General features: G+C 38.8%; 2 pseudogenes; both read left to right on the top strand.

Annotated features, from left to right (window-relative positions):
• Window positions 1-919: 919 nt before the first annotated feature.
• Window positions 920-1,264, top strand: LOC106782028 (mitochondrial import inner membrane translocase subunit Tim9-like; annotated as a pseudogene).
• A 508-nt stretch (window positions 1,265-1,772) lies between these two features.
• Window positions 1,773-4,404, top strand: LOC100629937 (UDP-N-acetylglucosamine transferase subunit ALG13 pseudogene; annotated as a pseudogene).
• The last annotated feature ends 19,919 nt before the right edge of the window (window positions 4,405-24,323 follow it).

Below are 24,323 nucleotides of genomic sequence, written 5' to 3'. Positions count from 1 at the left end.
TACAACCATGTGAATAAACCAAATGACTCCAGAGCATACTCAGGAAGTAGAGGAACTTTGGTATCAGATCCGACATAGGTTTGAATCCCAGCTTTAAACCTTATGAACTCTTTGACCCTAGGTGAGTTATTAAATTTCTCTATGCTTCAGGCTCCTCATCTGTTAAGTGGCTTATTGTGGGAGTTGAACAAGATAATTCATTCAAATAAATAGGAGAAAGCCTGGAGACTCAGTGCTCAATAAAGGTTAGCTATTGCTATTATTGGTTTTCTTCTCTTATCTCTAATAACCACAATTATTGATGTCTCCTGTATTAGTCAGATTAGGCCAAGAGATTCTTTACTAACAAATTAATCCAAAATCTCACTGGCTTAAACACATAAAAGTTGTTTCTCACTCAAGCAAAGACCACTGCACATCCTAGCAACACTCCAGGGCAGCTGCCCCCATGTGGTGACTCAATAATTCAGGTTGCTTTAGTCTCTGCCATCTAGCAGCCTGGCGCCCACCTGACCCCAATCCTCTACCTTCAGACTCAACTGTCAGCACAGCCTCCCAGCTTCATACTGGAGTTGGATGGGAGAGCCTATGCTTAAGTAAGAAATGAGGCCTCACTGGAAACCTTCAAGCAAAGGTTGAACAACTGCTTTTCCAGAACAGAAAGGAAACTCATGCATCAGAAAAGGTGACTAATGCCCAGGGTTCGCCTGTTCAGATCCCGGGTGCGGACATGGCACCGCTTGGCATGCCGTGCTGTGGCAGGCGTCCCACATTTAAAGTAGAGGAAGATGGGCACAGATGTTAGCTCAGGACCAGTCTTCCTCAGCAAAAAAAGGAGGATCGGCAGCAGTTAGCTCAGGGCTAATCTTCCTCAAAAAAAAAATTTAAGAAAAGGTGACTAATAGACATACCAAAGAATATGGCTGCACAAAGACCAGAATCTGACCAGATAAAACAGTCTAAGTAATTTCTTAGAATCTACAATAAACTTAGAGAAACCTGCTTTTTGGACTGTGTTCAAGACTTCACAACATCAAAAGTAAAACCTGAGGAGACCACCTGTTCAGAACATTCCTTACAGAAATATTTTTAAACGATGCAAAGAATATCCATGAGATTTCAGGAATATCACAGACAGGAGAATGAAGCCCTGGCAGCCAAATAAGGGCTCGTGGCCAATCAAAATAGAGAGGTCCTGATGGACGGACTTTCAATGAAGGCTTGCCAACATCTGTTGCATTGGAAACATGGGTTCATCTTATAGAATCCCCTGAAAGCAGTAGCTGCTGTATGAAACTGTCTGTCATGACTGTTTGGCAAATGGAAACCGCTGGAGAAACAGAATAGCTATTTACCAGGAATAATCAAAATAGAAGGTCTTATTGTTCAATGCAAATAATAAGATGCAACATTTGTTGAAGGCTTAAGATTCAACAGCTTGGTCACTTGTTTAGAAAAATAAACCATTGTTTTTTCAATTGTGACTATTAATTTTAAAGCAAAATATGTGTTCAACTATGTATGAAAAAGAAAAATTTTTTTACTACTCAAAGTGAAATAAATGGAAATATCACTGAGTAGTTGGTTATACTTATAGTACCATAATATTCTGACTAGACTGGATACGTTGAAATGTTTTTCAATAGGGATCATGTTCCAAGTATTCCTGTTCATTTATATCTGCCTCAAATTGCTAGTTAATACATAAAATAGTTACTTGCTTAAAAAAAAAAAAACAAAAATTCAGGCTGCTTTAACGTATGGCTCTCAACATGTGGCGCTCCTCCATGATTGCTAAGGCAGGAGAAGAGAATGGGAAAAAAGTGTTGCCTTTTCCAATGCCATGTACCACTCCCATTCATATTTTCTTGGCCAGAACTATCACATGGCTCCACTTAGGTACAAGTGGCCTGGAAATTGTAGCCCTGTATTCCCAAGAAAGAAAGGAGAACTGGATATTAGTTTGCACTACTAACTTTTTTTTTAAAGATTTTATTTTTCCTTTTTCTCCCCAAAGCCCCCCAGTACATAGTTGTATATTTTTAGTTGTGGGTCCTTCTGGTTGTGGCATGTGGGACACCACCTCAGCATGGCCTGATGAGCGCTGCCATGTCTGCGCCCAAGATATGAACTGGTGAAACCCTGGGTCGCCAAAGCAGAGCACTCACACTTAACCACTCGGCCACAGGGCCAGCTTCTGCACTACTAACTTTCATTTTCTCTCCTCTAAGTACATATTGAAGTTACCAATACGAACAACCTAAAATAAATACGTGGGATATCTTGAGTCCTGACTTCATGCTTAACCAATATCTCGTGTAGGTTAGTTTCATACAGTAAATAAAGACAAAATAAAAAATTTTTAATTGCCATGGTAATAAAATTGACAATTTTCAAGCACAATTCTCACTTTCTTTAAAAGAAATGCTTCACAGAATATATTGTTTTCATGAGAAAGGAGCTGATTATTCTTTTGTGGTAAAACTCACTGGCATTTCCATAAAACCCTAAGTCTTAATTATACCGCGATTAAAATCTTTATTTGCTTTTAGTTTGCAGATTAACTCTAATGTATTTCTACCCTCAGGGAGAACTATTTATCCTAATGCAATAAAATGTTTAAAGAAATAAATAATGAATGATAATTTTATAATCACAGAACTGAAATGAACTTCAAGAATATTATTTTATTATCAAACATTCACTGAGCCCTTTCTACATGTCAGCAGTACATCCATATCACCCTGTAATGGATGATAGATCAGGAAATACAAAAATGAATATGTCACCGTGTCCCTGCTCAAGAAGCTTACAATATGTAGGGATAACAAACATTAAAATATTCTTTGGGATCATAGAAGGAATAAATACTTCTGACTTGAGGAGGGTATATCAGAGAAAGTTAACTGGAAGAAGCCTTAAATCTGGGCTTTGAAAGATTTTTGGTGGTCAGAGAAATGGTGAAGGCTGAGGTCAGACATTCTAGGGTAATGAAGCATGAATAAAGAAAGGAAAGCAGATCCATTCTGAGAACCTCAAGAAGCCTGTCTATGCCCTCTAAACAGAGTCAATGCGTTGCCCTGAGGAGTGCAAGGGAAAGGCAAGCTTGCTTTTCTCAACAAAGAGAACTATGTTCTGGAATTACAAGTAAGAAGATATAGCCGCTACCCTCAAGAAATTTAAGATGTAAAAGTACATGATATGGAGAGGAGTGAAATCAGCAACATGGTGTAGTGAGTTGTTCCCTTTGTTTCTTCCCTCTAAAGTACAACTAAACAGACATTCATTGACCAACAGAGGATACCCACACAGCACAATTGGATGCCTGAGAAACCCATGCAGCTATACACCTGAAGGTGGATGGCCTGGATCCCCAGGAAGCATTGGAAATAGATGAGCACTCCCCCACTGCTCCCCAGCAGCAGGGAGCCAGATCACAGCCCCTCTCACAGCAGACAGCGCTGCTCTAAAAGCAGGCAGGATCAACCCAAACTGCAGGCAAATACAATCCTGGCCCACAGGAGAGCACGCTGTGCCACCACAGCCCCACCAGAGGGGATGCACCTTGGCAGGACTGTAAGAAGCAGCAGCAGCAGCCCTACACACATGCACACTTTCCCAGCCTGTAGGAGCACCTACCATGTCACTGCAGCCCCACCAGAGGGAACGTGCCTCAGCACAACTCTAAGAAGAGGCAGTGGCAGTCCTGCCCACACGCGAAGGCTTTCCTGGCCTGGGGGAGCACCCACCATACCCACATAACTTCCAGCAGATGGAGTGGGATCAGAAACACAGCTCCTGGTAGGGACCACCAGCTTTGATGACCTCACTGCATGTATATCAGTGCACAACACTCTGTAAGTGAGTATGGGTGGTGGGTGGGCAGGCAGTGGCTTGGCTCCCTGTGTTTTGCTTGCCACTCACCACTGCCAGCCTTACCACCAGCCTCAGTAACCCTGCCTGACTGCAGCACTCAGAAAGAAACTCCCTAAGCTTTACCTCAAATACTCAAGAGCTGACTTGTCCTACAAATAGGTGGAGCGAAGATGGTACCTGAACCACTCAGTACTGAGTCATTAACCCTAGATCTTTACAGGTACAAGGATTCATTGAAAGACCTTCAGAAAGCAGATCATGTTGTTAGTCACACAGATGCAGGAAGCCATTTGGAGACTCTGGAAAAAAGAAAGCCACTTGTTGTGGTTATAAATGAAAAGTTGATGAACAATCATCAGCTGGAATTGGCAAAGCAGCTACACAAAATGGGCATCTCTTCTACTGAACCTGCAGCACTCGCCGGGGCAGTTACTGTCAATGGACTTATCAACACTGAAATGTTTTCTTCTTGGCCAGCCAGAAAAATTTTTTTCATTTTTGGATAAAGTTGTTGGATTACAAAATTAAACATTAAAATGTCAACACTTGAAAAACACCCCTTAAATGCAACCTATGGAATGTGGTTAACTCAAATTAAATATATAATATAGATTTGCAGAATAATATGTTGATAAACTTCATACATCTATAGAATGTATAGAAAATTTTATGCTGTGAATATAAGCATTTGAGCCCAAATTCTAATTGCAATTTAGTAAATTCATTAGGTTTTTTCTTAACCTTCAAATTTAGTAAAAGAAGTGTGTAGTGAGCATTCATAGTTTTTATCCTAGAATCTCAAGTGGATTTGGAATCATGAAAAAATGAATTAAATTTGAAAATATTTACAAGAACCTCAAACATAGTTAGTTTGATGTTCCTTAGAATAAAAAAAAAATGAAACTACCAACTTGTAAAAAAAATTGAGAGCATCTTTAGCTTCATAACCCAAGGAACGAAATTTTAAAAAACAAAAAAGAACAAAAAATGATGAATTGTGTTCTGTGAAATAAAAAGTTAAATAATTACCTAAAAAGAGAAAAAGAAAGAGGGGTTGGCCCCGTGGCTGAGTGGTTAAGTTCACGCACTCTGCTTCGGTGGCCCAGGGTTCCACCAGTTCAGATCCTGGGCGCAGACATGGCACTGCTCATCAAGCCATGCTGAGGCAGCATCCTACATGCCACAACTAGAAGGACCCACAACTAAAAATATACAACTATGTGCTGGGGGGCTTTGGGTAGAAAAAGGAAAAATAAAATCTTTAAAAAAGCAAAAAAGAAAGCAACACAGCTCCTGCTTCCCACCAGCAGTAGCAGATGGAATCTGCAAGCTGATACTGCCGCAAATGTGCCAGCAAAGGATTAGTTCATCAAACACCATGAAAAACTACAGTAACAATTCAGAGCAGAAGGAAAATGACAAGTCTCCAGAAAGCAACCCTGAAGGCACAGAAATTTACAATCTAAATGACAGCAAATTCAAAGTAGCTGTCATAAGGAAACTCAACGAGTTACAAGAAAACTCAGAAAGACAGTTCAATGAGCTCAGGAATAAAATTAATGAGCATAAGGAATACTTCACCAAAGAGATTGAAACTATAAAAAAAATTCTGAGTATGAACAACATAATTAATGAGATAAAAAATAATCTAGAATACTTAAAAGCTGACATTATGGAGGACAGAATTAGCGATTTTGAGGATAGAAATATAAACATGCTTTAAATGGAGGAGGAGAGAGAACTAAGATTTTTTTTAAATGAAGGAATTCTTCAAGAAATATCCAATTCAATTAGGAAAAGCAACATAAAGATTATAGGTATTCAAGAGGGAGAAGACAGGGAGAAAAGAGCAGAGAGCTTGTTCAAAGAAATAATAGGTGAGAACTTCTCAAATCTGGGAACAGAACTGGACTTACAAATACATTAAGTTAATAGAACTCCTAATTACATCATTGTAAACAGACCTTCTCCAAGGCACATTATAGTGAAACTGGCAAAAGTTGATAACAAAGAAAAAATATTAAAGGCAGCAAGGCAGAAGAAAATAATCTACAAAAGACCCTCTATCAGGCTTTCAGTGGATTTTTTGGCAGAAATCTTACAGGCTAGGAGAGAATGGAATGATATATTCAAAATTCTGAAAGATGAAAACTTTCAGGCAAGAATACTCTATCCAGTGCAACTATCCTTCAGATATGATGGAGAAATAAATGCTTTCCCAGATAAACAAAAGCTGAGGCAGTTCATCACCACTAGATCTCCCTTACAAGAAAAGATAAAGGAAGCCCTCATACCTGAAACAAAAAGGCAAAGGTCTGCAAAGTTTTGAGCAAGGAGACAAGTAGACAGACAAAATCAGAAAGCTGTAGCTCTCTATCAGAACAGGTTAGCAAACACTTAATTCTGATATAAAAGATAAAGGAAGGAAAGCATCATAAATAACTATAAACACTTCAATTTAGTCACAAACTCACAGCACAGAAAAAAACAATTTGTGAAAACAATAACTCAGAAGGAGAAGAGGGAAGGGATGGAACCTGCTTAAGCTAAGGAGATAAAAGACTATCAGAAAATGGACTATCTCACCCATGAGATCTTTTATATAAACTTCACAGTAACCACTAAACAAAAAATTAGAGCAGAGCCACAATTCACAAATAAAAAGAAAATTGAGAAAACCACCACAGAAAACCACCAAACTGAAATGGCAGTCAGAAATACAAGGAAAGAGAAACAATGGGAATATGGAACAACTGGAAAATGAAATAAAATAGCAATATTTAGCCCTCATATATCAATAATAGCTCTAAATGTAAATGGATTGAATTCTCCAATCAAAAGACACAGAGTAGCTGGATGGATTAAAAAACAAGACCCAACAATATGCTGCCTCCAGGAAACACATCTTAGCTCTAAAAACAAACATAAGCTCAGAGTGAAGGGACAGAAGATGATACTCCAAGCAAATGGCAAACAAAAGAAAGCAGGTGTTACCATACTTATATTAGACAAAGCAGACTTCAAGATACTAAAGACAATGAGAGACAAAGAAGGGCAGTATATAATGATAAAAGGAACTTTCTGCCAAGAAGACATAACACTTATGAATATATATGTACCTAACACAGGAGCACCAAAGTATATAAAGCAACTATTAACAGAACTAAAGGGAGAAATTGACAGCAACACAATAATAGTAGGGGCCCTTAACACCCCACTTACATCAATGGACAGATCATCCAGACAGAAAATCAACAAAGAAAGTGTAGGTTTAGGGGGGCCGGCCCTGTGGCCGAGTGGTTGAGTTCACGCACTCCACTTTGGTGGCCCAGGGTTTCACTGGTTCAGATCTTGAATGTGGACATGGCACTGCTCATCAGGCCATGCTGAGATGGCATCCCACATAGCACAACCAGAGGCACTCACAACAAGAATATACAACTATGTACTGGGGGGGAGCTTTGGGGAGAAGAAGAAGAAGAAAGAAAGAAAGAAAAAAAAAGATTGTCAACAGTTGTTAGCTCAGGTGCCAATCAATAAAAAAAATTGGTGGATTTAAATGAAATGCTTGATCAGATGAACTTAATAGATATAGATAATAGATATAGAGGGAGTATTCCATCCAAAAACAGCAGAATACACATTCTTCTCAAGTGCACATAGAACATTCTCAAAGATAGACAAGGCAAGCCTCAATAAATTTAAGAGGACTGAAATCATATCAAGCATCTTTTCTGACCACAGTGCTATGAAACTAGAAATAAACTACAAGAAAAAAGCTGGGAAAGTCACAAATATGTGAAGACTAAACAACATACTACTGAACAACAATTGGATCAATGAAGAAATTAAAGGAGAAATTTTAAAATACCTGAAGACAAACAAAAATGAAAATATAACATACCAACTTTTGTGGGATGCAGTAAAAGTGATTTTAAGAGAGAAATTCATAGCAATACAGGCCCACCTCAACAAACAACAAAAATCTCAAAAAGTACTCTTAAACTACAACAAACAGAACTAGAAAAAGAAGAACAAACAAAGCCCTAATTTAGAAGAAGGAGAGAAATAATAAAAATTAGAGCAGAAATAAATGAAACAGAGACCAAAAAGACAGTACAAAGGATCAATGAAGCTAAAGCTGGTTCTTTGAGAAGATAAAGAAAATTGACAAATCCTCAGCCAGACTCACTAAGAAAAAAAGTCTCAAATAAATAAAATTAGAAATAAAAGAGGAGAAATTACAACAAATACCACAGAAATACAAAGGATTATAAGAGAATACTATGAAAAACTATATGCCAACAAATTGGATAACCTAGAAAAAAATGGATAAATTCTCAGACTCATACAACCTCCCAAAACTGAATCAAGAAAAAATAGAGAATCTTGGGGCTGGCCCAGTGGCGTAGTGGTTAAGTTCGCACATTCTGCTTCAGTTGCCTGTGGTTCTCTGGTTCAGATCCTTGGCACAGACTTACACACCGCTCATTGAGCCATGCTGTTGTGGTATCCCACATACAAGGTAGAGGAAGATTGGCACAGATGTTAGCTCAGGTCCAATCTTCCTCACCAAAAAAAAAAAAAGAAGAAGAAGAAGAAATAGAGAATCTGAATAGATCAATCACAAGTAAAGAGTTGGAAACAGTAATCAAAAACCTCCCAAAAAACAAAAGTCCAGGACCAGGTGGCTTCTCAGGAGAATTCTACCAAACATTCAAAGAAGATTTAATACCTATCCTTCTCAAACTATTGCAAAATTTTAAGAAGACAGAATGCTTCCTTACTCATTTTATGAGGTCAACATTACCTTGATGCCAAAACCAGGAAAGAACTACACAAAGAAGGGAAATTCCAGGCCAATATCACTGATGAACATAGATGCAAAAAAATCCTCAACAAAACATTGGAAAACCATATACAATGATACACCAAAAGGATCACACACCATGATCAAGTGAGATTTATACCAGGGATGCAGGGATGGTTCAATATCTGCAAATCAATCAATGCAATACACCACATTAACAAAATGAGGAATAAAAATCACATGATCATCTCAATAGAGGCAGGGAAAGCATCTGACAAGATCCAACATCAGTTTATGATAAAAATTCTCAATAAAATGGGTATAGAAGGAAAGTAGCTCAATATAATAAAGACCATGTATGACAAACCCACAGCCAACATCATATTTAATGGTGAAAAACTAAAAACCATCCCTCTGAGAACAGGAACAAGACAAGGATGCCCACTCTTACTACTCCTATTCAACATAGTGCTGGAGATTTTGGCAAGAGCAATTAGGCAAGAAAAAGAAATAAAAAGGTACCCAAATTGGAAAGGAGGAAGTGAAACTCCTGCTGTTTGCAAATGACATGATTGTGTAACTAGAAAACCCTAAAGAATCCATCAGAAAACTATTAGAAATAATTAAAAACTACAGCAAAGTTGCAGGGTACAAAATCAACTTAGAAAAATCAGTTGCATTTCTATACACTAAATACTAACCAGCAGAAAGAGAAGTCAAGAATACAATCCCATTTACAATCACAACAAAAAGACTAAAATATCTAGGAATAAACTTAATCACAGAGGTGAAAGACTATACACTGAAAACTATAAGACATTGTTGAAAGAAATTGAAGAAGACGTAAAGAAATGAAGAGATATTCTATGATCATGGATTGGAAAAATAAACATAGTTAAAATGTCCATATTACCTAAAGCAATCTATAGATTCAATGGAATCCCAATTAGAATCCCAATGACATTATTTATGGAAATAGAACAAAGAATCCTAAAATGTATATGGAACAACAAAAGATCCCGAATAGCCAAAGCAATCCTGAGACAAAAGAATAAAGTTGGAAGCATCACAATCCCTGACTTCAAAACATACTGCAAAGCTGTAGTAATCAAAACAGCATGGTACTGAAACAAAAACAGATACATAGATCAGTGGGACAGAATTGAAAGCCCAGAAATAAAATCACACATCTATGGACAGTTAATCTTTGACAAAGGAGCCAATAAGATACAATGGAGTAAGCAAAGTCTCTTCAATAAATGGTGCTGGGAAAACTGGACAGCCACATGCAATAGAATGGAAGTAGACTATTATCTTACACCATACACAAAAATTAACTCAAAATGAATTAAAGACTTGAATGTAAAACCTGAAACCATAAAACTCCTAGAAGAAAATATAGGCCACTCTTTGACAATGGTCTTAGCAGGATCTTTTCAAATACCATGTCTACTCAGGCAAGGAAAACAAAACAAAAAATAAACAAATGGGACTACTTCAGACTAAAAAGCTTCTGCAAGGGAAAGTAAATCATAAACAAAACAAAAAGACAACACACCAACTGGGAGAAAATATTTGCAAATCATATATCCAACAAGAGATTAATTTCCAAAATATACAAAGAACTCATACAACTCAACAACACAAAACAAACAACCCAATCAAAAAGTAGGCAGAGGATTTGAACAGACATTTTTACAAAGAAGATACACAGATGGCCTACAGGCACATGAAAAGATGTTTGACATCACTAATTATCAGGGAAATGCAAATCAAAACTACATGAGATATCACCTCACACCTGTCCGAATGGCTATAATTACCAAGACAAAAAATAACAAATGTGGAGAGGATGTGGAGAAAAGGGAACCCTCATACACTACTGGTGGGAATGCAAACTGGTGCAGCCACTGTAGAAAATAGCATGCAGATTTCTCAAAAAATTAAAAATAAGGGCCAGCCCAGTGGCATAGCAGTTAAGTTCACACGCTCTGCTTCAGTGGCCCAACGTTCACCAGTTTTGATCCCAGGCGCAGACCTACACGCTGTTTATCAAGCCATGCTGTGGCAAGCATCCTACATATAAAATAGAGGAAGATGGGGACAGATGTTAGCTCAGGGCTAATCTTCCTCAAAAAAATAAAAATAGAAATAGAAATACCAGGGCGCTGACCGCGTGGCCAAGGGGTTTAGTTTCGTGCTGTGCTTCGGCAGCCCATGGTTTTGGCTGTTTGGATCCTGGGCATGGACATGGCACCACTTATCAGGCCATGTTGAGGCAGTGTCCCACACGCTACAACTAGAAGGACCCACAGCTAAAATATACAGCTATATACCAGGGGGATCTGGGGAGAAAAAGCAATTAAAAAAATAAAGAAGATTATCAACAGTTGTTTGCTGAGGTGCCAATATTTTTAAAAAAAAATAAAAATACCATATGACCCAGCTATCCCACTACTGGGTATTTATCCAAAGAACATGAAATCAACAATACAAAGAGATTTATATATATATATATATACAATGAAATACTACTCAGCCATTAAAAAAAAAGGCAAAATCGTCCCATTTGCAACAACATATATGAACCTTGAAGGTATAACGTTAAGCAAAATAAGCCAGACAGAGAACAACAAATACTACATGATTTCACTCATATGTGGAAGATAAACAAACACATGGATACAGAGAACAGATTAGTGGTTACCAGAGGGGAAGGGGGTTGGGGGGTGGGTGAGAGAGGTAAAGGGGCATATATATATGGTGACATAAAAATTAGACTATTGATGGTGAGCACAAAGCAGTCTATACAGAAACTGGTAAGTAACAATGTGCACCTGAAATTGTACAATGTTATAAACCATTATGACCTCAATAAAATAATTGGAAAAAAGTACATGATATGACCAAAGGAATAATGAAAACTACTTGGTGGATGTTGTGGCTGATGTCACAGCTGGGCCTCAGTCATGGAGGATGTTGAGTGCCAGAGTAAGGACTGCATTCTTTATTCTATAAGCAAGGAAGGACCATTACAAGTTCTTGAGAATGGCATGAAGTGATAGATTTCTGTTATATAAGGAAAAATAAGGTCGCAGAATAAATAATAGAAAGGAAAAGTTTATAAGTAGGTCGTTTTATTAGGCGGTTATTGTAACATGTCAAATGGTGAGTGATGAAGATCTGCAGTGGAGACAATGACAGTAGGAGTGGTTCGGGAAAGAAAACATGGATTTGATGTTAAAATCTTGGAAACTGATTGGTTATAAATGTAAGAATATGAGAGAAGAATCTAAGAACTCCAGTAGAGTTGATGGCATCTCTCAGCGAACACAGCAAGAGGAACTGTGTAAGAGAGAAGCTGATCGATCCACTAGGGACACGTGGAATTTTGAGTCCCAGATCTACCATATATTAATTGATCTTTAACAAGTTACTTAACCTGAGTGCCTCTGAGGGTTAAATAAACTAATGAAAGAGCTTAACACAATACCTAGCTCATAGCAGGAAGTCAATACTGTTAGCTATTTTTACGATTATTATTATCTTCATCCTCCATGTCGAGATGCCTAAAAGACTGTTGGAAATCAGTGCTCATGAGAAAGATGAGTTTGAGGAGTTTTACATTAACATAGCGATGAGGGCTGAGTGTAATAAAAGAGAACAAGGTGGCCAAAAGATGGGTATAGTTTGAGGAGAAGGCTGAGATCAGAGCTTTCATTTAAGGGATGAGTGGAGCAGTAGGCATCAATGAGGCTCTCCAGGAGACACAACGAATCATTCATCTCCTAGCTCATGATCACTACATGACTGTACCAGGTATGTCCAGGCACAGGGAGGCAACATCATGGGATTCAGATCTTCTCTACGCAGTTAAATGTCCCCAATGCCTAAGCCCAATGTTGTTTATCTTACATTACAGGTATTCAAGATTTAGGATTGTTCTTCATGAATTGTAACATCACAAGAAACCTCTCAATCATCTCATCTAATCTTTTATTTTTCCAAAAAGAGAAACTGAGGCCCCACATTACTTGCACAGGTCAAATTTCAGTTAATGACAAAGTCTAGACTTAACTTGTCAAACATAAAGACACAGAGCCTATGGGGAGTATGCCATTAAACCTAGCAGTTTAGGAATATGGTAATGCCTTAAAGGGCTCTCTATTTCCATCTTGATCGAAGTTTGAGGTGAGACTGTTTCTTCTCAAGGAGCACTTGCATTACTTAAGTTTTCTCAGCCTCAGCACTAATACTAACATTTTGGCCTAGACAACTCTTTGTTGCCAGGGGCTGTCACCCTCTTATAGAATGTTTAGAGCATCCCTTCTACCCACTAGATGCCAGTGGCATTCCCCCCAACCCAGTTGTGACAATCAAAAAACATCTACAGACCTTACCACGTGTCCTCTGGGGGACTAAATAGCCCCAGGTTGAGAATCATTGCTCTAACTGATATACGTTAGTTTTCTCCATTAGGAAGTAATAAACTCACTCAAAGTCCCAGGTTTAAAATACATACACAGATTAATAAAATTGCAGCTTGTTTTCTTTTGGTTAATGATCTTGGAAAGAATTTATCTTATCTCTTTCAGGAAATGAGTAGTTAATGTTTGAGTATCTGAAATCATAATAGCCATTTTATTAAATATCCATTTCAATGACCCAAATAAGATCCCAGTAAAATACTCCAAATCAACATCCCAAAAAAACACATGATTACAGATGAAATACTGTTTTAGGAAATAGGCAATAAAGTAAAACTTCATCTGTTTTCGCTCCACCCAATAAATGTTTATCTATCTAAAACCTAGCTTTTCTAATTCCTCTACACCTGTTTACCCCAATATATTTCACAAAATTCTAGTTGCAAGAGATATTTTTTTTTTTTTTTAAAGATTTTATTTTTTCCTTTTTCTCCCCAAAGCCCCCGGTACATAGTTGTGTATTCTTCGTTGTGGGTTCTTCTAGTTGTGGCATGTGGGACGCTGCCTCAGCGTGGTCTGATGAGCAGTGCCATGTCCGCGCCCAGGATTCGAACCAACGAAACACTGGGCCGCCTGCAGCGGAGCGCGCGAACTTAACCACTCGGCCACGGGGCCAGCCCCAAGTTGCAAGAGATATTAATAGGCAGTCTGTGGGAAAAGGATTTTATACTCAAGCCGGTTTGGGAAATGCTGGGTTAGACAAAGTTAAACAGTTTCCTTTCCCACTCAACTCATCAGAGCCTTTGCCATGTTTATGAGCAGCATAAATCTGCATAAAACACACACTAGGTGAGTTGCTTCTCCATCTTATTTGGCTACCCAATGCTTTTGTTTGTTTGTTTGTTTACAGAGTTTCTCAAGGGGTTGGTGTTCTTCAGAACACACTAGGAAACACTGCACTAGCCCTCGCTACCCACTAACTTCTCTGGTTGCACTAACTGAGCTCTGGGAGTTACAAAAACCACTTGATGTAGAACCTGCTGGTGGAAGAATGTCGGCCCAGGCCTGCAGATCAGCTACTTAGGATTTGGAGCCATTGTAGTGTATAGTTTCTTTCTCTCATGCAGGTACTAAATTTAATTTCTAATCCAGAAATTGTTTTTATACCTTAAAGTATTAGTTGGGCTTGTGTTCTTTTGCGGTAAACAATGGGAATTGATCCTTCCGTATTCAGCAAGAAAAAGGGGTTTATTGGAAATATTCTGGGGTAGCTCAGCATTCTGAAGGAAGACCTGAACACCACAGCCACCAGAACAAGAAGCAGGGTCACGCCAGGCACCTGAGGAATGGTGATTCAGGCATAGCTGCTTTGGCTCCAACCATGGGTGACCCAGTTCCAAACCACATTCTATCTGGTATCCTCTCTAATGATTCAAACTTCCAGAAGAAGATGTTGATTGGCTTAGCTTGAGTCAGGTGCCTACCACCTATGCCCTGCTCCATAATGGTCATGGGTGAGGTCCCATGACCTAGAGCCCCACCAGAATGACATAGAGTGGAGGAGGGGCAAATCTCCTAAAACATGGATGCTGCATAGAAAAATAAGAGATGTACTTTACATTCACTGAGCAGAAAAGATAGACATGTACTCCATTCCACTCTTTCTACCCCTTCTAGTCAGTTTTTCACATTTCTTGCACACAGCACTGAAGCATTCCGAATAGCCAGGCTTTCTTCTTCAATCACCTTCAACAGACACGGGAGCCTGTCTTTCAGGGAATTCAAAAAAGTCCTTTTGGACTGAGTCCTTCTACCACAAATGTGGCATTGTTGATTAATGACACCCAAGGAAGAATCATGTAGTCTAACTATCAACTAAGCTCATTCATTCTTAACAGCTGCCAAAAACACAAGGACAGAAAATTTAAGGCAATGTGAGAAAGAGGAAGAGAGAGAGTTTAAAGACAAATGTAACAAATCAATTCTTCCAGACCTTCAAATGACCCAAGTAAAGGAATTTAGTTAAGTATCTGCCCTTTCCCCATCCTCAGGTCTATTGGCATAAGTTTTTCTTAGCAATTCGAAAATTCTTTTGATAATCATCAATTTCTGTGAAAATAGAGGGAGTCTATTTTATGATGATATTTTTTATCTCAGACTAAGATTGTGTCCCTGCCTCTAGGGAAATTCCTTCTACTGAAAAAACTTTTCTTTTGGCCACAGTTTTTTCAGTATTTGTCATCAGTACACTTTATCTTGCTAAGCAGAAGTGCAACACGGAAGTTAGATTGTTGGACAATTTTTATTTTTGAGCCTGTTAAAAAAGTCTTTTCTTGGCTAAGTTCTCATTTGAGTTTAATTATTTGCTTCTTGTCTTTGTTGTAGCAAAAGTGTCAGTCAATTTTACCAGAAAGAAGAAAAGAGAAAAGCATGATTTCCAACCAAGATTTAAAACTACATTCATTTTTATGAAATACGAACTTTTAGTCACCTGTAGTCTGGGGTGAAAGTAAGTTTTACTTGATCTTTACTTATTCATACATTTCATTATGCAGAAAACAGCAATTCAGGTAAGAAATCAGATTGCTTAAGAAAGGACAAAATGATGGAGACAATGACATTCAACACATCTCATAATCACTTCTTCCAAAGGAAATATTTTATTTAATATTCAAACTCTGCAGAAAACATCAAGTGGAATAGAACGATCACATATTGCATCAGAAAGACACACTCCTCCTGTGTTTACTCTCACAATATTACCACACTAACAACACTTCTGACACCAGATGTGTGGGTTTTCCACACATCAAACAATTCCACAACACCAGCTGGGTGTCCTACAATTCAATTCAGTTCTACAACTAATCGGAGTTAGCACAGACCCCACAAGCTAAAGGCTCTGTCCCACAAGACTGTCTCCCACTTCAGCCGATCACAGTTAGGAGGCCCCAGGTTTCCCACAACTTCTGTCCAATTTGGTTTCAAGCAGAAGTTCCCATGATGCTCCTCCTCGGATTTGTTCATTTGCTAGAACAGATGACAGAACTCAGGGAAACACTTATGTTTACCAGTTTATTGTACAATAAAGGATGTCGTAAAGGATACAGATGAAGAGCCAGATGAAGAGGTGCATAGGCTGAGGACTGAAAGAGCCCTGAGCACAGGAGCTACTGTCCCCATGGAGTTGGGGTGCACCACCGTTCCAGTTCATGGATGTGTCCACCAAACTGGAAGCTCCCCAAACTCCATGCTATTAGGATTTTTATGGAGGCTTCATCACAGTAGGCACAATCAATTATTAACTCCGTTTCCAGCCCCTCTCTTCTCTCTTGTGAATGGGAGGTGAGGCTGAAAATTCCAAGCTTCTAATCATAGCTTGGTCCTTCTGGTGACAATCCCCATCCAGGAGCCTACCTAGAGTCACCTTATTAGAACAAAAGACACCCCTGCTATCACCCAGGAAATTCCTAGGGCTTTAGGAGCTCGGTGTCAGTAACTGGGCTTAAAGACTTAATGTTAGAAAAAGAGATTCTCCCAGCATCCCTCTTTACAAGGGTTTTAGGAGCTCTGTGTCAGGAGCTTGGGGCAGAGACCAATATACATATTTCCTATTATTTCACACACATCCAATATAAACAATTATGAAGGATGCTGGCTGTTTTCTGTTATTTTGTTTTTCCCCTACTTCTTCCCCTGAAAAGAAGGGGCTGTGCACTTTTTAAAGAAGGGGGTTCTGTGGAGACAGCATTCACCTTCTCTGTGTCCAGTCCTGGGGGAGGAGAGAGTCACTACCTGCTAATCCACCCACCACCCACCACCACGGTTAGGAGAGAAGAGAACACAAAAGAAAAATAAAAACTCTACCCACCCCAAACATCCCTCAAAATGCCCCAGGCACACATGAATCTATTGAGTAGTATTTGATGACAAGACTTGTAGGAGGCATTTATCTTTGAAATAGATTTGAAGAGATTTGTTTTTTAATCTACTTTAAAATTTGTACTGAGTAAATCTTAAATAGCAAAATCTCAAAGAAAGAAGAGAAGTCATTTACATTCAAGGAGACAGAACTGGTTAATTAGAACTAAAAAATTACAGCTCTACTGAGTATGCATTTTAATTTAGTCAGCCATCTAGGGCATTGTTATTCTGAAAAATCACAGAATGAACCAGTAGACAGGAAGTCATCATCTGTGGAGGGTTTCCTGTAGGTTGAGTGTCCATTAATAATAGTCTTCCTTTTCACCCTCTGGCCATCCTAACAGCATAAGAAATTAAAGACAGTTTTTTTGGAACTTAGTAAACATCTTGTGATTTTGGCAGTGGTGAAATCCACAAAAATTGAAGATAATAGTTGGATCTGCCAGTAGGGGGAGTACAAGCCAAATTAGCAATAGAGAGCTTCAGCAATGGGAGTTCAGGGGAGGATTCTAGGAAGAAGAGGCTTATTAATTAGGGCCTATAACAAAGTGCAGGGTAAAGTCAAATTATTCACGGTAGAGCTTATGTTAGTGCAATTGCATGAGCCAAAGTGCCCAGAGAGAAGCATCAGTAGCCTGTGGAAGTGGCACCTGGGTGTGGGGTACAACAGATTCCATTTAATGCGCATATCATAATTTATTTAACCCTTTATTTGCATGCCCTCCTCATTTTTTGTTTGTTTGGTTTTGTGTGTATGTGATTTTGTTTGTTTTGCTAGCACACTTAATACTGGGATGTTTGTCCAAAATAAAAATTTCAATTAAGTTGATTATTCATTTCTCCCACAGTCCCGTGTTTTGTAAATAATAGAACTCCTTGGCCTATGATTCTCACCCATTATAGTATCTGATGAACACTTGCAGATCTCAATAAGGATCTTTTGCTACCCAAATTATCGAAGTCTCACTTTAACACTCACACAGTGATTTACTCTAATTCATCAAGTATCGTTCCCTTTCCCTGGGGCTACACTCAGGCTTATTTCCAAAAAACCTTCCCCCTCTCTCTCCACAAGATTATAGATCCACCTATTTGCAAGAGAGCCCTTCAGAAATCTATACCAGCTTTCTCCCAATAAACTCAAGTCTTGATCTCTTAAAATAGTATTGTACATGAGGGAAGATGAGAATTATGCCAAACGCTACTTTTGAAAACACTCTCTTTTGCATAATTGAGAAAACAGCTAAGAAAAAAAAATGAGCCTTCTTGAAATGTTGCAGTATTTATTCTTCTTTTGTCAAACCCCACAGAGAAGCCCTTCAGAAGCAATGGCTTGGAGCCTCCAACGGTCCTAGGCTCAAATTCTAGTTTTGAATATACTGACTAGGAGACTTTGGAGGAGTTATCTTAACTCTCTGAGCCTATTTCATTATAAAATGAAGTCACAGTAACTACTTTTCAGAGTTGTTTGAGAGAAAGAGATAATATACGTCATATTCTGGCATGTAGACAATGCTCAATAAATGCTTGCTATTCTTAGTAAAAAGGTGGCTAAATTTTATGATCTTCACAGACGTAGATCCCGAACTCCTTCTAAGGAAGAAGTCTAAGATAACATTTTCCCATGGTGAAACAGATAACATGTCTTCTCTATGAAGAGTTAGGCTGCTAGGAAGGTGAGAATTGAAGGTTATACCACTTTTCCCTGAGTATACAGAAAGCTAGCTTCAGCAACGCTACTCTGCTAGAGACCTGAACAGCTGCTTTCTAAACAAGGTAAAAGATTAGGCCAGGGAGAGCACATTAGGTAGGTGCTGGGGCTGGAGAAAGAACAAAGGCTGAGAATATGAATGAGAAAGACCTACAGGAACCAAGAGAAGAACCAATCCCAGAGGAGACAGAAGTAATACAAGGACAAGAAGACTTCTTTAATGCTTATGGGTAGCCACAGAGAAATTAGAATGAGCACACACACACACAAACCGGTTTCTGCGAAAAAGGAGCAATCAGAAAAAAACAACAAATCCAATAGAGGAACTGAAGTTATTCAATTCTATGAAGAATGTATATGATCTGAAAGATATAGTGGGGCTCTTTCGCAGAACGCAGAACAAAAATTAAAAAATTAAATCTCTGAGATCAAATGGAGGATCAACCCATAAGGTCCACATCTGGGCAAAAAGAATTACAGAATGAGAGAACATGAAGCCATAGAGGCTGGACTGAGGAAGGCTCTAGTTCTAGGATTTAAAGGGCCCACCAGGAGCCACACAGGGTTAGTAGAAGAAAACCCACACCCAGACACTCCAAAGATTGAAATATTCAAGAATTTTTAAAAATTGTACAGGCTCCCATAGAGGGTTACCTTCAAAAGAAGAGGAATTCCATTCATGTTAGACTTCTTAGCAACATCACTAGATTTTAGAAGACAATGGGAAAGGTTTTTGAAGGACTAAGGAAAATCTTTTTGGATCTAGAATTCTATACTAAACCAAACTATCAATCAAATGTGAGAGCAAAATAAAGACCCTTTCAGTCCTGAAAGAACTCATAAAGTTTACTTCCCATGAACCCATTCAAAAAAATCCATGTGAAGACATACCACAACAAAACGCTAAAGGGATCTAAAAGCGAGAAGAAACAAGTGGAACGAGCTGGCTCAAAAGAACTACTAAAGAAATACTGCACATCAGGTTGGGAAATAAATTGCTCCAGATTAGAACGGAAAGTCAGAGTTCTGTGAAGAATGTCATTAGGCTGAAGGAGAATTCCATTACACAAAGCTATGATTAAGAATCGGAAAGTTCTTAGAGATAAAATGAAAGCATTACATCTCTGTTATAAAGCAGAAGAAGAAAAGCAATTAGAAATATAAGGAAAAATAAAATATTACTAGAGAAAGCCATGGTGCAAACTAAAATGTGACATATTTTGAGAAATCACTTGGCTTTGGGAAAAAAAAGAATCCGTTTGCCCTTAGCACTTGGAACATTCTCCTTCTGAGTGCCTTTATTAATGGTTCAACTGCCTCAATTTGCAGTAGGCATTGACTCCAAATACTTACATACTCATAAGTGCTGTTTCAGGGCTTTAAAATTTTAGAGTCAATCTTCATCAAAGAATGAAAAGCAAGTATACCTACAGAACAGAATGTAAACATTACTAACTTCCATAAGATTACAGGAATGCTACAGCTGGCAAAGGATATAGAAGCCAAAAGTGTGGAGAGCAAGTAGAGTGAAGTGTTACTAAGTTCTCCTCTTCTATAGTGAAGTCAAAGATGATGTTTACATATCGTGGATCAAAACCAGATTTTAAGTACATGCTTTAAACCGCTAAGGCTACCAGTAGAAGAATTAAAAATAATTACACAACTAATACATTTGGGAGATAGAAAGGTAACAGAAGTGGGAGGTGTGTAAGGGAACAAAATCTCTGACAAATTAAGAAATTTGTATCCTACTTATGCTTATTAAACACAGAGAGGATTGAGAATTATCTATGAGGATTAAATCAGCAAAGTTGTTCAACACTAGGAGGGAAAAAACCTAAACAGTTAATAGTGATTATCCATGAAGACCGGATCTGAGAATAGGACATTAGGAAGAGTTTTACTCTTCATTTAAATTCTTCTGTAGGGGCCAGTCCCCTGGCCAAGTGGTTACGTTCACGCGCTCTGCTTTGGTGGCCTGGGGTTTTGTCAGTTCGGATCCTGGGTGAGGACATGGCACTGCTCATGAAGCCATGCCAAGGCAGCATCCCACATAGCACAACCAGAAGGACCTACAACTATGTACTGGGGGGCTTTGAGGAAAAGAAGAAGAAAAACAACAGATTAGCAACAGATGCTAGCTCAGGTGCCAATAAAAAAAAATTTTAATAAATTCTTCTATAATGTTTGTTTTTCTTACTATGTGCATGCTTTGCTCGTAAAATAAAATAAATACCTGTTTAAAAGAAGAAAATGAAAAGACTGTGGGTTGCCATGCTCCACGATGGCCGCTGGTGATCCCTTCTTCCCACTATTCACAGCCTTGTGTATTCTTCCTCCCAGATTGTACCAAGGTTGTCTGTGTGACCAACAGTATACGTCAGAAGTGATGGTAGGTCACTTCCAAGTTTAATAAAAGCCTATGGCTTCTGGGTGTTCTGTCTGGCTTTTGGGTGCTCTCTCTCTTGATAGATGTGCCTCTCAGATCACTCACTGTGTGGGAAGCTGGGCTGTGAACAGCACTATGGAGAGGCCCACATGTGAGGAACTGCAGCCTCCTTTGAAGAGCAGCATGTGTGAGCTGGAAGCAGACCTCCCGACTTTCATACACAGAATCCCCAGCCCCCAGCCTCACTGCAACCTCAGGAGTGACTGAGCCAGAACCACCCAGCTAAGCCATTCCAAATTCCTGACCCTCAGAAACTGTTTGAGATCATAGTTGTTTGTTGTTTTAAGCTTCTATGTTTTTGAGTAATTTGTTATGAAGCAATAGATAACTAACACAGACGGCTACCCCTAGAGAAATAAAAGCAACCGAAGAACCGTCAATGCATGGGTCAGAAGCTACAATTGGGAGCTGAGAAACCTGGGTTCTAATCTCAGAAAAGCTCTAATTAGCAACATCATTGATATGCTAACTGGGCTTCTGTGACCAGAGTCCCATCTGCTGCCTCAAACTCAGTGTAACTCAAACTGAACTCATCAGCTTGCCTCTCATCCATGGTTTTCTATTTACCGGGTTTATCCCAAAAGAAGAGCCAGAGACAATGGCTTACATTCAAATACAGTCATGTACCACATAATGATGTGTCAGTCAATTATGGACCACATATACGATGGTGGTCCCATAAGATTAGTACCACAGAGCCTACGTGTGTAGTAGGCTATACCATCTAGGTTTGTACTCTCTAGGATGTTCCCACAACGACAAAATCACCTAAGGACACATTTCTCAGAACACATCCCCATCATTAAGTGACAGACGACTATAGTTTGCTTGGTAGTGAAGGAGAACCACTACAAGGATGTGATATGGAATTGGCCAATACTATAGGCTACTGGGTGCTCAATCACCTTATGAAATGCATCTCCAGGATCCCTGCAAGGAAACAGGAAAAGAAGCATGCATCTATCAGCTCTCAGCTCCGTTGGTCAAGGGTTGCCCCACGTGGCAGTAACTCCCCAATATTCCACTATTACGAATACTGAGTGCCAGGTAGTTCCTCAAAGGCACAGAAGCCCCAGGGCAGGAAGCAAGAAGCACATGGTTCCAGCCAGAGAGTGTTATCAGGTTGAAACTGCATGAAGATGCTCAAAACCTGAGAGGAGATCTCTGCCCAGGCTCTGACTGGAATAAGGTAAGGGCAATGGAATTTGAAGCACTGTACAAGACAGGTCCAGTACAACCCACCTCCAAATATTGCCAAATCCTTTCTATTTTACAAACATCTCTTCTCCCATCTCCTCCCCTTTTCTGCATTTTCACAGCCACTCACTTAATTCAGACTCTCATTATCTCTTGCAACAGCCACCCAACTAGGGTTTTACTAAGGACAGACACCAAAATGGAATAACTCCCAATGTTGCTTGTCTTTCATCAAACAAACCCAGTCACCGGCCGGGCAAAGCTCTGTGTCAGAAAGTAATTATTTCTGTGCCTCCCAGCTCATTCCTGTGAAGCAACCCAGAGACGGGCTGGGCTAGTCACCCAGAGACCTCGGCAAGGAGAAGTCTCTGCTGGACCAGCCTGTCAAGCAACTGCACAGAATCCCAACCTGGAATTAAGAGGCATTTTCAGCCTCTTTTGTGGCAAAGAGGGTGAAGTTGTTACATAGTCTGGAGTCAGAAAAGGAGGCTACGGTGAATTCAGGGAAATTGGAGAATATCTTTCAATATTATTCACTATGACTTTTAAAAGCATTTCAACACTTCCAAAAAATAATCTATTCCATAACTTAGCTAATTGAATCCTCTGTATGTCATACCCTGCCTGGGGAAATTCATCCCCTTACATATTTTATGAATTAAAATATTAAGCAACATTCCATGATGTAACTTTTTGAAAAGTTGATGACAGATTATTTTTTTAATTTTCCCTGGCAGATTTCTTGACTTGATTCCTGCTTATATTACAAACATGTTCATTGAATCTGAGGAAACTCGATTCTGGTTTCAAAGGTAGTTGTTCTATGCGCACTGCAAACTTAGTGTACCTTAATTGCTTGTGATTAGTTATATTTTAAACTCAAATCTGTTTGATTAGTTTTAATCAGCTTCATCATAAACAAAACAGTCTATTGTTACAGGTTGTCTTGTTACACTGATGAACACCTGAAATGGATAATTAGTTCCTCCAACAACAAATTAACTTAGACTACAAACTGTCATTAATGATTATTTCACCCCTTTCCTGGGAGAAGCCAGAGATTAAGATTATAACACAGAGTCAGAATAAAGTCAAACTGACTCTTCAAAATAGTAAAATAATAGTAACATGGTACTTTTTGTCTGTCTTAGTGCAACTCCTTTCCTAAAAGAGTATGTGCCTCTGTGTGTGTGTGTGTGCATGTGTGTGTGTATGTAAATATAAACATCTAGTCATATATACATATATATCTCCACACATCTCCACACACATGACGTATCCATGTACATATAAACACACACATTTTAGATACTTTATTTACTCCAGCCATTATCTTTATGGAAACCAAACTAGGGCAAAAAGCAGTTTACTTGCCCATTTAATATAGAGTTACTTAGGGACAGCCTAAACCACCAAAGAGGCGTTTTTCCCATAACCTTGTGAAGAACAGAATTTTTTCCTTTCTGAGAATGAGCTTCCTTGGAGACACAGACTTCCTTTCTGGGTAAATTTGGCCACTAAAAGTCCATAGAGGGAAAGCTACATTATAATGTTAAGTGGAAAATGCAGGGTACAAAACTGGATCAACAGCACAAGCCCAACTATGTAAACATGGTGGGAAATAAATTGGAAAGAAATGTGCCAAAATGATAACAGTGTTTGTTTCTGGGTGAGTTTTTTTTCTTTCTGCATTTACAATTTCCAAACTCTTATATAACAATCTTGTACTAATTTTATAGTTGGAAAAACTCAACTTGAAAAAAAGTCCATGGAAATCTTGATTATAGAGAAACTCACACACACACAAAAACAGCCGCATTGACCGGGCAGCAAATGCCAAGGTTATTGCAAGGAACTATTTTTTACCTCAGGATGGAAAATTGAAAACTGAATTTGTTTTGCAAGACTTTGGTTTGGGAAACTTCAGCT

This window comes from Equus caballus, chromosome 1 (genome assembly GCF_041296265.1).
Source record: "Equus caballus isolate H_3958 breed thoroughbred chromosome 1, TB-T2T, whole genome shotgun sequence".
In the NCBI taxonomy this organism is placed as follows: Eukaryota; Metazoa; Chordata; class Mammalia; order Perissodactyla; family Equidae; genus Equus; species Equus caballus.
The sequence above is the reverse complement of the archived record's forward strand: the minus strand, read 5'-3'. Positions and strand labels throughout refer to the sequence as shown.